Source organism: Carassius gibelio, chromosome A20, assembly GCF_023724105.1.
Source record: "Carassius gibelio isolate Cgi1373 ecotype wild population from Czech Republic chromosome A20, carGib1.2-hapl.c, whole genome shotgun sequence".
In the NCBI taxonomy this organism is placed as follows: domain Eukaryota; kingdom Metazoa; phylum Chordata; class Actinopteri; order Cypriniformes; family Cyprinidae; genus Carassius; species Carassius gibelio.
This window is the reverse complement of record NC_068390.1, coordinates 27,770,526-27,785,888: the sequence shown is the minus strand read 5'-3', so window position 1 is coordinate 27,785,888 and position 15,363 is coordinate 27,770,526. Positions and strand designations below refer to the sequence as shown.

At 33.9% G+C, this 15,363-nt stretch overlaps 1 protein-coding gene across 3 annotated transcripts in view; it reads left to right on the top strand.

The window, feature by feature from the left end:
• Positions 1-672: 672 nt before the first annotated feature.
• The window catches only part of LOC127938050 (actin-binding protein WASF1-like), a 38,241-nt gene continuing 23,550 nt past the window's right edge, over positions 673-15,363 (top strand). For 2 of the 3 annotated variants that reach the window (XM_052534438.1, XM_052534439.1), the window contains exon 1: positions 673-988. The gene's annotated coding sequence lies outside the window, so the exon portion shown is untranslated. The remainder of the gene's footprint in view (positions 989-15,363) is intronic. The other variant, XM_052534440.1, reaches the window with a different exon arrangement.

Below are 15,363 nucleotides of genomic sequence, written 5' to 3'. Positions count from 1 at the left end.
TCCAGTTTAAATAAACGCTGTTCATTGTAACTTTATTAATCAAAGAATACTAAAAAAAAAAGGTTCTTCCAACATTGATAATAAATCATAATATTAGAATGCTTTCTAAAGATGTGACACTGAAGTCTGGAGTAATGATGCTGAAAATACAGTTGCGCATCAAAAGAATACATTACAGTTTTAACTATATTAAAATAGAAAATCATTATTTTAAATTGTAATAATATTTTACAATATTACTGTTTTTTCTGTATTTTTTTTTGTACTTATTTGCAGCCTTGATGAGTAAAAGAGACTTCTTTAAAACACATTATAAAACTTACTGATAATCTAACCTTTGAATAACAGTGTATATATATATATATATATATATATATATATATATATATATATATATATATATATATATATATATATATATATATAATTTCACTAACAAGCATACTACGAACACTATACATTCTATAATCTCCATAAAAAAATAAAAATATTATGCCAATCTGTATTCTGTCAGGTATGGGCGTGGTTTTAACTTCGCTAAATAAATTGTAACTCTGATTGGACAAATGGGTGTGGTCTTTGCGCGGTGTTAGCCAATCAGCTGAGGGATCCCGCTAGAGGCGGGTTCAGTTCTGTGAAGAAAGCGGGCCGTACCATCTGCAGCTTGAGGGGTGGAGCCACACCAGCCGACTCCAGAATATCACTTCTCCGCAGAAATAGAGCACGTGCTTGATTGATAAAGGTTTATTCTGTAAGTATTGGTATTACCGGCTGCTGTGACGGGAAACTAGGCGGGTCGTTACTGACGCACATCTGCTGCATTGTCACTCTGGATCCCTTTTCCAGCTTTGAACTCCCGGGATTCACTCTCGCTGAATATCAGTACTGTATTCCTGCGATGAACACCGCGCGACTGAACCCACAGGAATATTTTAAGGAATAACCTCGGGGAAACATGGAATAATACGAATACATAACATTTATTCAGGTATGATGTTTAATGCATGCTTGAATACAAGTATGCGATGTTCTTTAATACATTGTGGCATTTGTAGTTAAAAATGTTGAAAAACGGATAATGCAAATATCCATGGGAAAAAGCGTTCTCGTATGCATATTACATTTTTGGCATTTATCTCCTTTGGCTGATTCATTTACGATGTAAACCAACACTGCTTGGCCCCATTCAGGAGTGGATGACAGGTGTGGGTTGAATTATGCATATATTGTGAAATAACTTGCATAATGCATACTAAAGCATCCCGATTGCATGCTACACGATGTGAAGATTACACGTTACACGCGACTGCTGTTTTTTTTTTAACGAAAGCATAAAGATATCACTTATTTCTTAATTTCGTGCTGCTCTGAGATTGATGCATTCAAGGGGAAGGGTGTCACATCTGTAAGGCAAACTATCACACCAAAATGCAATGCAGTTTGCATGCTTTCTAAACAGTGTGCACTCCAAAATTACTGCTGGGATGGCATGGCAAATATTTAGCAGTAGGATAGAAAAAATACTTGAGTTGTTAAGCAAATATAATATTATAGTGCATACTCAATGTATAACGCAAATACATCCCGTATTTGTGCGAATGAAGTGTAGATTTGAGTGCAGTTTTGTGCATGCAGGGGGAAGGGCAGCAGACACTAGAAGACTCGCTTTGTGAAACCCAAGACTTCAGAAAACACAATGCATCTCCATCGCGTCTCTGTTCAATAACGCGTTCATTAAATGCATTTAAAATAACTGCACATTTCAAACGGAGGCATGCTTTTCTCGTGCCTTGATGCATTAACATCTTATACACTTGTTTTGTTTTTTCGAATGAGGTGCTATGTGTGATATACGAGGAGGAATGATTCATTTGAATGAATCGGTTTGTTCACCGACGCCGCTCAAAGATCCGAATCGCGCGACGTGTTAGCAGCAAACATAATTGTCATTATTATTATTTTTGTGGTTGTCAAGTATTTCTTTCGTTTAAGTTTTCGGTTTTACTGCCAAATTAAGTTACTCATTTGCGTCTTCTCGGGTGATTTACAAACGGTTCAAATCTTTAAAAAGAACCGACTCGAATGACTCGGTTCGATCGGGCATCACTAGCGTGCGTTGTGTGTCATCGCGAACACATGCAGCGTTCACTTCAAACTTTATTTGCTTGTATTGCCAAAGCATTAATAAAAACCTTATATAATGCTCTAATGCGGCGTTTATCTGTTGGGAAATCCAGATTAGGCTGGTATATGTGTTTTGGACCAGCTTGATCACACTAATCTTGTGTTATAGAAATGCATGATAGCTTTTGGTGTTTTGTGTAAATGTCATTTATGTTGTGTCTGATTCAGCCGTAGCCTACTCATCTACAGTGTTCACACAGATAGGTGCATAAATGAACTGTTAAAGGGTTAATTTGCTGAATAACAGACATTGCAGTTCCACTCGTGCATTAATGATCCATATGTGAAGTGAGTCAGTCTGATGTTTTTTTTCTTGAATTTTTTTTATGTCAGCTGAGACGTTCGACTAGTTTAGGACACTACATACAACTGTTTCATCTCTCGCCGATGTGTCAGACTGCTTTCTGATTCCATTACCTGTCTATTGAGTCAGATCTGATTAAATTTTTCATTTGCATTACCTAAAAATCTCAAAGTGGCCTTTTCCATACAGTAAAATAATTATTTAAATATTTTATCTATTTTTTATTTCCATTTAAACTATAATCAGCATTTACCAACATATAAATTATTTAAATATTTTATGTATTTTTTTTATTTAAGCTATAATCAGCATTTACCAACATATAAATTATTTAAATGTTTTATCTATTTTTCATTTCAATTTAAGCACTAATCGACATTTACCAACATATAAATTATTTAAATATTTGATCTATTTTTTATTTCCATTTAAGCTATAATCAGCATTGATCAACATATAAATTATTTAAATATTTTATCTATTTTTTATTTTAATTTAAGCTATAATCAGCATTTACCAACATATAAAATATTTAAATATTTAAGCTATTTTTTATTTCCATTTAAGCCATAATCAGCATTTACCAACATGTAAAATATTTAAATATTTAAGCTATTTTTTATTTCCATTTAAACTATAATCAGCATTTACCAACATATTAATTATTTAAATATTTTATCTATTTTTTATTTTTAATTTAAGCTATAATCAACATTTACCAACATATTAATTATTTAAATATTTTATCTATTTTTTATTTTTTATTTAAGCTATAATCAGCATTTACCAACATATAAATTATTTAGATATTTTATCTATTTTTTATTTCAATTTAAGCACTAATCGACATTTACCAAAATATAAATTATTAAAATATTTTATCTATTTTTTATTTACATTTAAGCGCTAATCAACATTTACCAACATAAATATTTAAAATATATGAAAAATCCCACTTTGAGATTTTTAGGCAATGCAAATGAACAGTTTAATCCGATCTGACTCAATAGACCGGTAAAGGAATCAGAAAGAGACTTCGGCGAGAGATGAAACAGTTGTATGGTAGTGAAGTGTCCTAAACTGGCCGAACGTCTCAGCTGTGAAGACACGTCGGACACAAGAGTCTTTGTTCAGTCTCTGTTCGGCCCACAGAGCTGCCTCAGTGTGTGTGTGTGTGTGTGTGTGTGTGTGTGTGTGTGTGTGTGTGTGTGTGTGTGTGTGTGTGCTGTTATCACCCGTCTTTGCCAGCGTACAGAGATGTGTCGCTCTGACAGATGAAAGGCTGCAGGACCGAGAACTCGCTCTGAGATTTCTGAGATCAGCTGTGTTTATGATGCGCAATGTATTTGAATGTTAAACTATTATCTATAATGTAAACTACTAGGCTTGTACTTTACACGCATTCACATAAAGAGGGAAAAGATCATCCTCTTCACATGAGAAAAAACATCCTTGGCATAACAGCAGATTGGATTGGTATACTATTGTTTTATATGTATGGTTGACTGTATTTTATTCTGATAATAAACAGACTGCGATGTAAGTTTGGACTGCTAGAATGTGTGCAGTGTGTGTGTGTGTGTGTGTGACGCCGGTGCGATCAAACAGCTAACAGAGACTTAAAAAAAAAAAGGTTTGGAGTTAGATATAATCTGCAAAAGTTTTTACTTTTATTTATGCACACTCACAATAAAAACAGAAAATTTGTGCTTTTGTAAAATAAAGAAAACAAACAGAATGCGCCTTGTCATCCTTTACTTGTTTATGGGGCGTCACAACACACTTCTGTTTTAAATCCCTTATGTTAATTATTTAAGTCAGACCAGATTTTTATTTATGAAAACTAATTATTTTTATTTCAGGCCTGTTACTTACATTGCATTTTTTTCATCAATTCCTTAAAGCATACCATTTTTTCATGAATTAGGAATTTGTTCGATTTATTAATTTCTTCCCTCAATTCAGTTAAATCATGGGTTATTTAGGGAACAAAATTAATGAAACATGAACAGTTGACACAAATTAACTTTAGAAATATACTTAAGAAATGTTAAAGAAAAGCCACAAAATGCATGTATTTTCATTCTCAGTCGTTGCTGTCACACCTGTATAGTGCAGTCACCAAACACTCTTCCTTTGTCAGATTTGTTGGTTATGGAGGGCCGTCGGTGCCAGCAGGGACTTCCCGTTGGTTTGTTGGTTTTGTGGGAGGAAAGGCGTGAGGATAACGGGTGTCTGCTTACACTCCTGCGCTCGTTTGGGTGGATTCCTCTGTCCTCTCTCTCACAGACAGGTGCCGATCCTATACGCCTCTAGGCTGTGACTCAGTGTTCTCTGTTTGACTTCATTTTGTGTTTTTAACTTCTGTTTTTGAAGTTAAGCTCATGCAGATTCAGACTTGAATATGCAAATGGAGGGGAATGACTTCCCAGGTGTTTCCAAAACCTGTTTTGAATGATGCTGTGCCAGTATTATTATTAGTAGTAGTATTTTATGTTAGTGATCAAATGCACCATTTCCACTTGCTGGACTAGAAAACAGGTTGAAAATCAAACAGACCTGACTTGGAATTGTAAATAATTACCTAGCAACCGCTCCGAACACCTTAGCAACCACAAAGCATCATTTCAATATACTGAATATTCATAATATAGGCTACTTTAAATGATTGCAATTTTAACTTGCATTTTATTTTATAAGGAAAGGTAAACAAATATTTGTCCCATATATATAGTTTTCTTTTTATAATTTAGACAATTTGTAAAATTATTTTAATAATAAATAATAATTTTTATATGTTAATTATATTTTTAGTTTTACAGTATTTAAGCAATAAACAACATATGCCATAAATATTTCATATAAACATGACATTGCCCAAACATGACTCTCTGCAAACATTTGGATATTTTAGTTTAAAATGTATATATTTAGATATTAAAAGCATAATTTGGCTACATTTGAAATGTTCAGCATTATTTCTGAACATTCTAATTGTCCAGTTTTGTTTTTTAAATATAAAAAAATATTAAAATACATTTTTTTGGTTATGCAAATCATTTTGCAAACATCACCGGAACGTTACTTTTGAATGTTCTCTGAACCTTCTGAAACAACGTTTGAAAAACGTTAGATTAATGTTCAACTAAAACAAAAATAAAACGTTCCATGAAATAAGTATAGATAACATTTTTGTGTTCATGTTTTGAGAACATAATAGACCAATTTGGAGTAGAGTGCAGAAAAACACTGGGAACAAGTGGAGGGAAACGGGCAAAATCCATATAATAAGAGAAAAGATGTTTTGTTGTGTTTTGGATACTTTCATCAAAGACGCCAGATCATAGGGGACATATTGTATTAGGCATGCAGTTACAGCATGAAATAGCTACTATTTAAACCTATAATATTTACTTTTAATCGCACAATTCTTGCTTTTTTCTTGCAAATGCAATTTCGGATTTTATAACTCAATTTAACTCAACAATTGCAAGTTCCGAAGGAATGAAAATTAAATTCTGAGGAAAAAAATCTAGAAGTATGGGATATAAACTCCTGATTCTGAGCCGAAGAGAAAAGAGAGAATGACGAGTTGATTTTTCGTATCAGAATTTTTAGATATAATCTCAGAATTGCGAGAAAAAAATTCGGAATTTTGAAATATAAACAAAAATGTACTTTTAAAAATTATTTTATTCCATGGCTTCTATGGCTGCACAATTATGACAAAAAAACGTAATTGTCAATTATTCAATTGAAATTGTAATTGCGATTATTAATTACAATTATCATACAATGAATGATGTTTATACCATTGTTTGATGCAACTGCAAGCTGTAATTTTATATGAAAATAAACAAGCTGAATACTTTTATTGCTTTTCTATAATAGTAAGCCTGAAATGTCTTTTAATTTCTTCACAGAAACACGCATCTTAAGCACGTAGATTAACGTAAGTGGACTTTAAACGATTAATTACCGAATTGAACAGTTACGTATTTATGGCATCCATAATTGTAATCGCAATTAGAAATTCGATTAATTGTGCAGCCCTAAAGGCTTTCAAAGGCTGCTCCTTTTAAACTGTAATTTTCTGCCACCAGATTGGCTCCGCCCCCAAAAAAACCTCATCACTGTTTGCGAACACATAACATTCTGTTGACATATGTTTGTTCTGAACTCTCCAGAACATTCTGGGAGAATGTATTTTTATAAACATCAGATCAAAGTAGTTTTTCATTGTCTCTCTCGGACAAGACGCAGCAGCGCGCTTCAAAACGTGATAATTGAAGTGGAGCCGAATTAGCAAGAGGTTACGCCGCGTTGCAACACTGATACTCAATTACTGCAGCAGAGGAAGCTGAACATTTACATCTTTACAAGCGCATTTCACTCCCCTCCTCCGCTCTGTTCTTCAGACCATGCAATGCTGAGCACTTCTATATGCATCTGACCCCAATTTTCTTCTCTGTGTGTGTGTGTGTGTGTGTGTGTGCGCGCACTAACTAGCGTCTGGTTTGAATTAAGGGCCGATATTTACACAGAGTGGGTGGCCGCTCAATTACAAATTCTTGTGATTTGCATGTCATTCCCAGACTTCAGTTCTGCCCTTTCTCTGTTCTCCAATCACTTAGTGAGTGCATTAGCGAACGAGCAACAGTTACTCAGCAAGCACTTGATTTTTACAGGAAGCTGCTGCTGATGAATGACTCACGGCCAATCAGAGCCAACGTGGCGTGCATATCAATGAGCGACGGTGGTGCGTTAGCCAATCAGAAGTGAGCACACTGGTGACTCAAATGAGCGGGAAATCAAATTAAAAGTTAAATAAAATAAACTTGACCCAATATTAGCAGTTATTTTGTCTGCTCTGCCAGTGAAAACAGATCCAAATAAAACCACAGCAGAATGAACCGTTTTGTGCGTCCGTGAGTCGTTCATAAAAAGTTCGTTCGTTTGTTCACGTGACAAATGAACAAAAGACTCAAGAGGTGGACTAATTATTTGTGTTTATTATAATTATAATAAGTTTTCTAATTTAGAACATAATTAAATATTGTATGTCAACGTGTGTGGGAAATTTGCACTAATAAAAATAAAACATTTAACTGTTAAAATTAATTAAATAGCTCATTCATTTCACTGAACAGAGAGTGAGTGAAATGAGACGAATATCACTGTAGGGTTTGTATCAGTATATATTAAATGATTCAATGACTTGTTCATAAAGAAATTTACTTGAATGAATGCAGAGTTGCAGAACGAATCATTTGAGTCAATGATTCAATGAATTATTTGTTTTGTTCCTGATTCTGAATCTGATTTCTGTGAATGAATCAGGATATCACTTGAATCGTTGCTAAACCGAGCAGCGTCTTTAAACAAATTTTTTGAGTAAATGATTCAGTGAATACTTGTTTTATTGCTGAACGCATCAGCATGTTAAAACGAATCCTGTGAGTGAATGATTCAATGAATCACTTATTTTATTGCTGAATAGATTAGTGTGTTTGAACAAATCATGTGAATGAATGATTCACTGAATCACTTGTTTCGTTCCTGAACGGATCAGTGTGTTTGAACAAATCCTCTGAGTGAATGATTCAACGAATCACTTGTTTCGTTCCTGAACGGATCAGCGTGTTTGAACAAATCATTAAGTGAATGATTCAATTAATCACTTGTGTTCATTGCTGAATAGATTAGTGTGTTTGAACAAATCATGTGAATGAATGATTCACTGAATCACTTGTTTCGTTCCTGAACGGATCAGTGTGTTTGAACAAATCCTCTGAGTGAATGATTCAATGAATCACTTGTTTCGTTCCTGAACGGATCAGCGTGTTTGAACAAATCATTAAGTGAATGATTCAATTAATCACTTGTGTTCATTGCTGAATAGATTAGCGTGTTGGAACGAATCATGTTAATGAATGATTCAGTGAATCACTTATTTTAGCGCTGAATGGATCAGCTTGTTTGAACAAATCCTGTGAGTGAACGATTCAATGAATCACTTGTATCGCTCCCGAACGGATCAGCGTGTTTGAGCAAATCGTTGAATTGAGTTAATCAATAAAGAAAGAAACCTGCTTGTATTTCATTGTAACTAACAGAAAGAATAATTGAAAAATCATCACAATTACAACAGAGACTGAACTGGAGAAAAACACAACCATACAGAGTGAAAATGAAAATATTGATTATTATAAACAGCACAGATTCACTTCTGATTGGGTGGCTTTCGGCTTTATAACGTTACATCGTTTACATTCATATACAGCGACATTACACACTGTATGAAGGCAATATTCTGAAAGGCATAATGGGGCACTTTATCAATTAATGCATATGTTAACTGCTAATTGAAATCTCTGTGATCCACATATGTAGGACGCAGCAGAAGGTGATGAAGCTCGCAGGAGGAAATTCACTCCTACTTTATTCTCCAACGCTCTCTGTGCTTATTTTTATGCACTGCCTCCAGACAGAATGCGGCACAAAAAAAAGTGAGAGTGAGAGATGAGAAAAATAAAGTGTGTAGAAAACTATCAGAGATAGAAAGTGTGTGTGTGTGTGTGTGTGTGTGTGTGTATGAGAGGTTGAGATGGAGGCAATACTCCTTCTGTTTGACATCTCTGGGCAAGAGAGGAAACAGAAGGAGCCGATCGCCTACATTAGTTTAGTGAAAAAGTGAAGGCTGAAGCGATCAGTGTTTGTCCGCCATCCCATAATGAGCTATTCTGGGAAGTGGTAGGCGAAGCGGCAGGTGCATACGGCTAATTCAGGACAGTAGGTGTCTATAAATCAAATGTTCGGATGCTTCGCATTACATTGTTTGTAGATGAATGCTGCATTCATTTGATCGGAAATACAGTAAAAATTGTGAAATATTTTTACTGTTTAAAACAGCTGTTTTTAAAGTGTAATTTATTTCTGTGATGCTTCGCTGTATTTCCAGCATCATTCCTCCAGTCTTCAGTGTCACATGATCTTCAGAAATCAGAATAATATGATGATTTACTGCTCAAGAAACATTTCTGATCATCATCGATGTTAAAAACATAAATATTTTTGATGCATTTTATTTATTTTTAACATTCACAGATGAATAGAAATCATTTATTTGAATTCAATGCATCCTTGACGGACAAAAACCTTAATTTCTTGCTTAATCTTTTCTATTCCAATCTGACTTTTATCACATTATAATAATCTCAAATACATATAATATTTCTCCTCAGTTTAAAAAAATGACCCAGATACGTGAAGCAGTTTGTTATGTATTAATCTCTCCATCTCTCTCTCTCTTTTCCTCCTGTTCGGATGAGCTGAAGGAGTTTCTATCCTCATGTTGGCTTCCTTTGGAAAGGCTCGTCTCTTATTTTGGCTTGTTTTGTCAGGGCAGGTTGCTTAATTCTCCAGTGAGCTCTGGCAACGGCGTCATCCAGAAAAACAGATCTGTGTCGCATATGAAAAAGCTGAGATTTGGGTCACATTCAGCTGCGGCGCGAGCGTCCTTTATCCAGCGCTCAAGGTTACACGGGCTCCTCGGGGTCAGAGGTCGCAGCTGAGCGCCTGCGGGGGTAATCGTTACATAAATCCTGGGCGCGGCTCGTGTCTCATCTCCTGACTCACCCGATGTGTCCTGACAGACGCGCTCCAGGCGGGAATCTGACCGCGGTGTTCATGTACGACAAACACGCTGCGTCACAAAGACACAGAGCCCGAGGAGCAACACACAACGAGCTGAACACAAAACCCTTTCTGATGGAAAAAGATCGATGCTAATCTAATGAGTGTCTTTGAGGAAGACGAGACATGATCTGCACTAATACATATATACAAATACGATTTTTATTCATTGAGGATGCGTTACATTGTGACATCAAAGACAGTTATAATGTTACAAAAGATTCTATTTCAAATAAATGCTGTTCTTTTGAACGTTCTATTTGTCTCCGAGTCATAAAAATTAAATGTTTCCACATAAATATTGTGCAGCAACATTGATAATAATCAGAAATGTTTCTTGAGCAGTAAATCATCATATTATTCTGATTTCTGAAGATCATGTGACACTGAAGACTGGAGGAATGATGCTGAAAATACAGCGGAGCATCACAGAAATAAATTATATTTTAATAGATATTCATGTAGACAACGTTATTTTAAATTGTTATAATATTTCAAAATTTTTAATGTATTTTTTATCAAATAAATGTAGCCTTGGTTAGCAGAAGACACTCAAGATTGTACTAAACCGAAACTTTTAAAGTAGTTTAAGTGACACAAGAAGAAAGAAAAAAAAAAAAGATTTTTTAGGGTTTTTTTATGATTAGCTTGACAATATTAATTCAAACAGTGGAGGAAAAATAAATCTGCTTCATTATCGTGTGAGAAAAACTCAAATAGAAAAACATTTTTATAAAGATTTTGTGCTTTTTAATATATAAAATCAATTAAATGAACACAACTCCTATTTGTTTCTACATACTTGTTTAAATCGGTTGCAACGGTCACCGAATGAATCAGTGAATGAATCGTTTTGGCGAACCGATTCAAATGACTCACCAGAATGAATCAGAATCATCACCACTGATAAACTCCATCAAACTCATGTGATTGTGATCCTGATGCAGTTAAATACAGAAGTGGAGTTAGAAAACTGACTGGAAACCAACTCGACGAGCTCCTGTGATTTAAACTATTACTGAAGCTGAAGAAACCTGTGTTCAGGATCAGCGGCGCAGATATAAATCAGGACAACAAACAGAGAGGGTGATGGGAGACACTTGTAATCAGAGCCCAATAACAACAGACTCTGTGTTATGAATGCAGCAAAATACAACACAATACCGTAATCATATTCAAGAATTACCTTCACTGTAGTGACAGGAAATGGACCGAGAAACGGTGGATGAAAGAGTCTCGGTGCTGACTGAACACACACACACACACACACACACTCTCTCTCTCTCTCTCTCTCACACACACACACACACTCTCTCTCTCTCTCTCCCTCTCTCTCACACACACACACACACACACACACATTCTGTCAGTCAGCTTGACTCTGTGTTTATAAAATGATCCCAAAGGTGAAGAAAAGACGAGAGGCTGAGAGTTTAATTCTGTTTTACAGGAATAAATCGAACTGGCTGCCGATGCCAACTGGCACAGAGAGACGTCACGAATAAAACTAATAGATGGCAGCAGATCCATACTATTTAAGGAATTAAACACTTTGAAACATGACTTGCAGAAACAAATCAAAGTAAATTCTACATTCCAAAAAAAAAAAAAAAAAAGATATATAAAATTAGTTTTCCAGTAAAAATATCCCTTAAATGAGATCTAAATAATTGCTTTTTTATTATTTTTTTTTATTAATTACAAATACAGAAAAGGTTGATGTCGGTAAGATTTAAAATAATTTTTTAAAGAAGTTTCTTCTGCTCACCAAGGCTGCATTTATTTAATAAAAAATACAGTAAAATTTTGAAAAATTATTCAAGTTCAAAACAGCTGTTATCTGTGTGAAAATATTTTAAACTGCAATTTATTTCTTTGATGTGCAGCTGTATTTTCAGCATCATTTTCTTAAAATTCAGTAGTATTGGTGGATGCCATTAAACAAATATTACAAATATAGTGTCGTTATGTTGGTTCTACATTAATTTAAAGATTGAACATGGAATTTTTACAATATAAAAGTATATATAAAACTTAAAAATTTGATAATTTCAGAAAAAATTGTGCGATTAGTTCATTTTTTAAAGAGGATTGACAGCACTATTTAAAAAAAAATGTAATAATGAAAAATGAAAAAATATTATGATTTTTTTACTATATATTATTATTACAAAGTAAAATAGGAACATGCATAAAATAATTGGAAAATTATAAATTGGTTAAACATTTATATTTAATAATGCAAATTGCTAAATGAGATTAATTACAACATTTAACAACTTATTTCACACATATCTATAATATGTATTATAATATGTATAATAATATATGTATAAATAAAAACATTCAAGGAAATAATATGCATTAGGAAATAGGAAGTAATATGCATTAATTTTATTTTAGTTTAAAAAACTGGAATTGTTTAAAGAAGCTGGCCGTTTGCATACAGTTTGCAAGTTATCATGAACATTTATCAGTGATAAACATTTTTTGCCAGCCACAAAACTGTATTTTTACCATTTTTAAAATACACATTATGTTGTTTTATGTATCAGTAATGAACAGCACAGGTTTAGTGCATCGTTTAGTTCCTCAATGTCACTTTGGGGTTTGAAATGTCCTGTTAATATGAGAAATATTACATTGAGACGAGCGTTTGGCATCTGTCCATCTTCTGAGTGGCATCTAAGTCAATGTTTGTGCACGAGCGCCTAAGAACGAAAATAGAAGGATATGAGACTAGAACGACAAAATCATTTGATGAAAGTTAACCAGATGGATCCGAGCTTCAAACTGTACACAGAAATTGTACAGTTTAAAGTGATTAGAACTCTCCCTTCCAGATTAATCTGAGACTTAAATTATCAGCCGTGATGAGCAACGAGATCGATCACTCGGTAGATATCGTGTAGCTCCGCCCACTGTGAAATCTCATTGTCATTGGTCCAAAATTCCAAGTGCTACATTCTGATTGGCTGATTGTGTGACGCAGCAGTTCTGAATGTGTATCGCTGAATGCTCGGTATTTAGAATAGTTAATATATTTAACAGTTTGTATATTTAATAGTTTTAAAAAACTTACTTAGTAATTCCTTCATGTATATTTATTGTATACATGTATTTATTTATATGTCAGGGACAATATTAAATGAGAAGGCTGTCTGTGCAAAGGCAGAGGATCTCTTCAGGATAGAACAATTTATTTTACAAAATTTGTATATCGAGTTAGGGAGTCAAAATGTAATACTTTATAGTAACTGAGAATATTGCAATGATGATAGCGAGGGGCTTTTCCGTCAAGCACCTTTAACGCCCGATTATAGACTAATCTGAGTGGTTTAAGTGTGGCCTGAGACCAACAGGACAAACAGTTGGAGATGTGTGGAGAGATCATGGCATTAAAATACATGAAAGATGCTTCGGTTGTCAAAATATTCCTAATGTGTCTAAAGATGGAGATATCATATTTAATGGAGTTGCACATTCTTTTGATATGTTTTTTAAAACATCTACACACCTAGATATTTTGTCTCAGTCACGATGTTATCCATGTCATCCATTAACATAGATGTTAGGCATATCTTTAACTTTATTGGACTTAGCGAAATACATTCCAACAGTTTTTTCAATATTTAGAGAAGATTTAAGCCAGTTACTTATTTTGTCCATGGCTAAGGACAATTTAGTGGCTACTTGCTCCATATCCCTCCCATGTACATAGATGACGGCATCATCTGCGTAAATGATGATGTCTATGCCCTTGCAGACCGGAAGATCATTGATGTAAATACTGAACGACAAGAGTCCCAGAATCGATCCTTGTGGGACCCCAGTTGTGCAGGGCTATTGAGTCCCCAGAAATCTTTAGCTTTTGAGTTAGATAAGGTTTGTATTATTTAATCTGTTTTAGAATAATCAATGTGTTTAAAACACAGAACCTCATTATCATAAATGTGATCGGGCAAAATCGAGCATTTGTGACTAAATATGTAATTATGATTTGAAGTAATTGAAATTTGGATTTAACACATTGTCTTATATATATATATATAGTAAAAGTATAACTTATATTTTTATATTATATAATTTTATATAATTTAATTTTTTTATGTTTTATATTTTATATAAATATTTTAAAATCATTTTATGTTAAAATTTGTGTGTGTGTGTGTATATATATATAATACTTTTATAAATATTTTGTATATTGCACTTTATATTTGATAACATATTTGATATTAAACTAATTATATATTATACTATTATATTGTGTGTATTTCTTTAATTATTTTTTATTTTATATATCTTATATAGCAAATATGATATAGAATATAAAGTGTAATGCAGAAACAATTATAAAATATAAAAGTAATGCATATATATGCACTGTGTGAGTTTCTTCACAGAAGCAGCAGGCTGTGATTTCTCCTGAGGATTCATCAGTGTGTTGTCGTATTTAACATCACTGTTGACCAGAGCGATGCTAATCAGTTTCTCCGAATGATTATTCTACCGTTACACTCGTTCCAATGGATGTCAGAGTTAATTTTAATCATGCAACTCTAATTTAGAGAGCTGGATCAATGAGCTTCACATCAGAGGCACCAGAGTCTCGTTCGCTTCTCAGGTTGTGACTGGTGTGTTATTTGTGGACTGTGTGCGTGCGTGCGTGTGCGTGGTGTGTGTGTGTGTGGTGTGTGTGTGTGTGTCCAGAGTTGGCCATAGATGCAGATAAGAGCAAAGCACTCTGGGATATCAGCCTCAGCTCGGGTGTCTTATTAATTCATGCAGGTTGACACATCAGTGGTGAAGGTCACAGCGGACGCGAGCAAACCATTTACTCTCATTCAATTACACAGAACAGACTGATCCTGGATCTGAAGAGACGCTCTCCAGCACTCGCTGAAAACCTCTTCAACTTGAGAGTGTTCACAGTCGCGTGGTTTGAACATACAAACTAAAAATAATAAAGAATTCACAGATTTTGTTGCCAAAATATTTGTATTTTAGATTTAACATTTACATTGCAATTTAAGATATAGATTGTAAAAATAAGATAATATATTCATGCTCTTAATATCAACATTTGTTGCATTCAAAATATAATCTAAGACTACATAGATAGATAGATAAACATGGTAAAGCAATATATTTAAAAAATAATACATGCACACAAAATT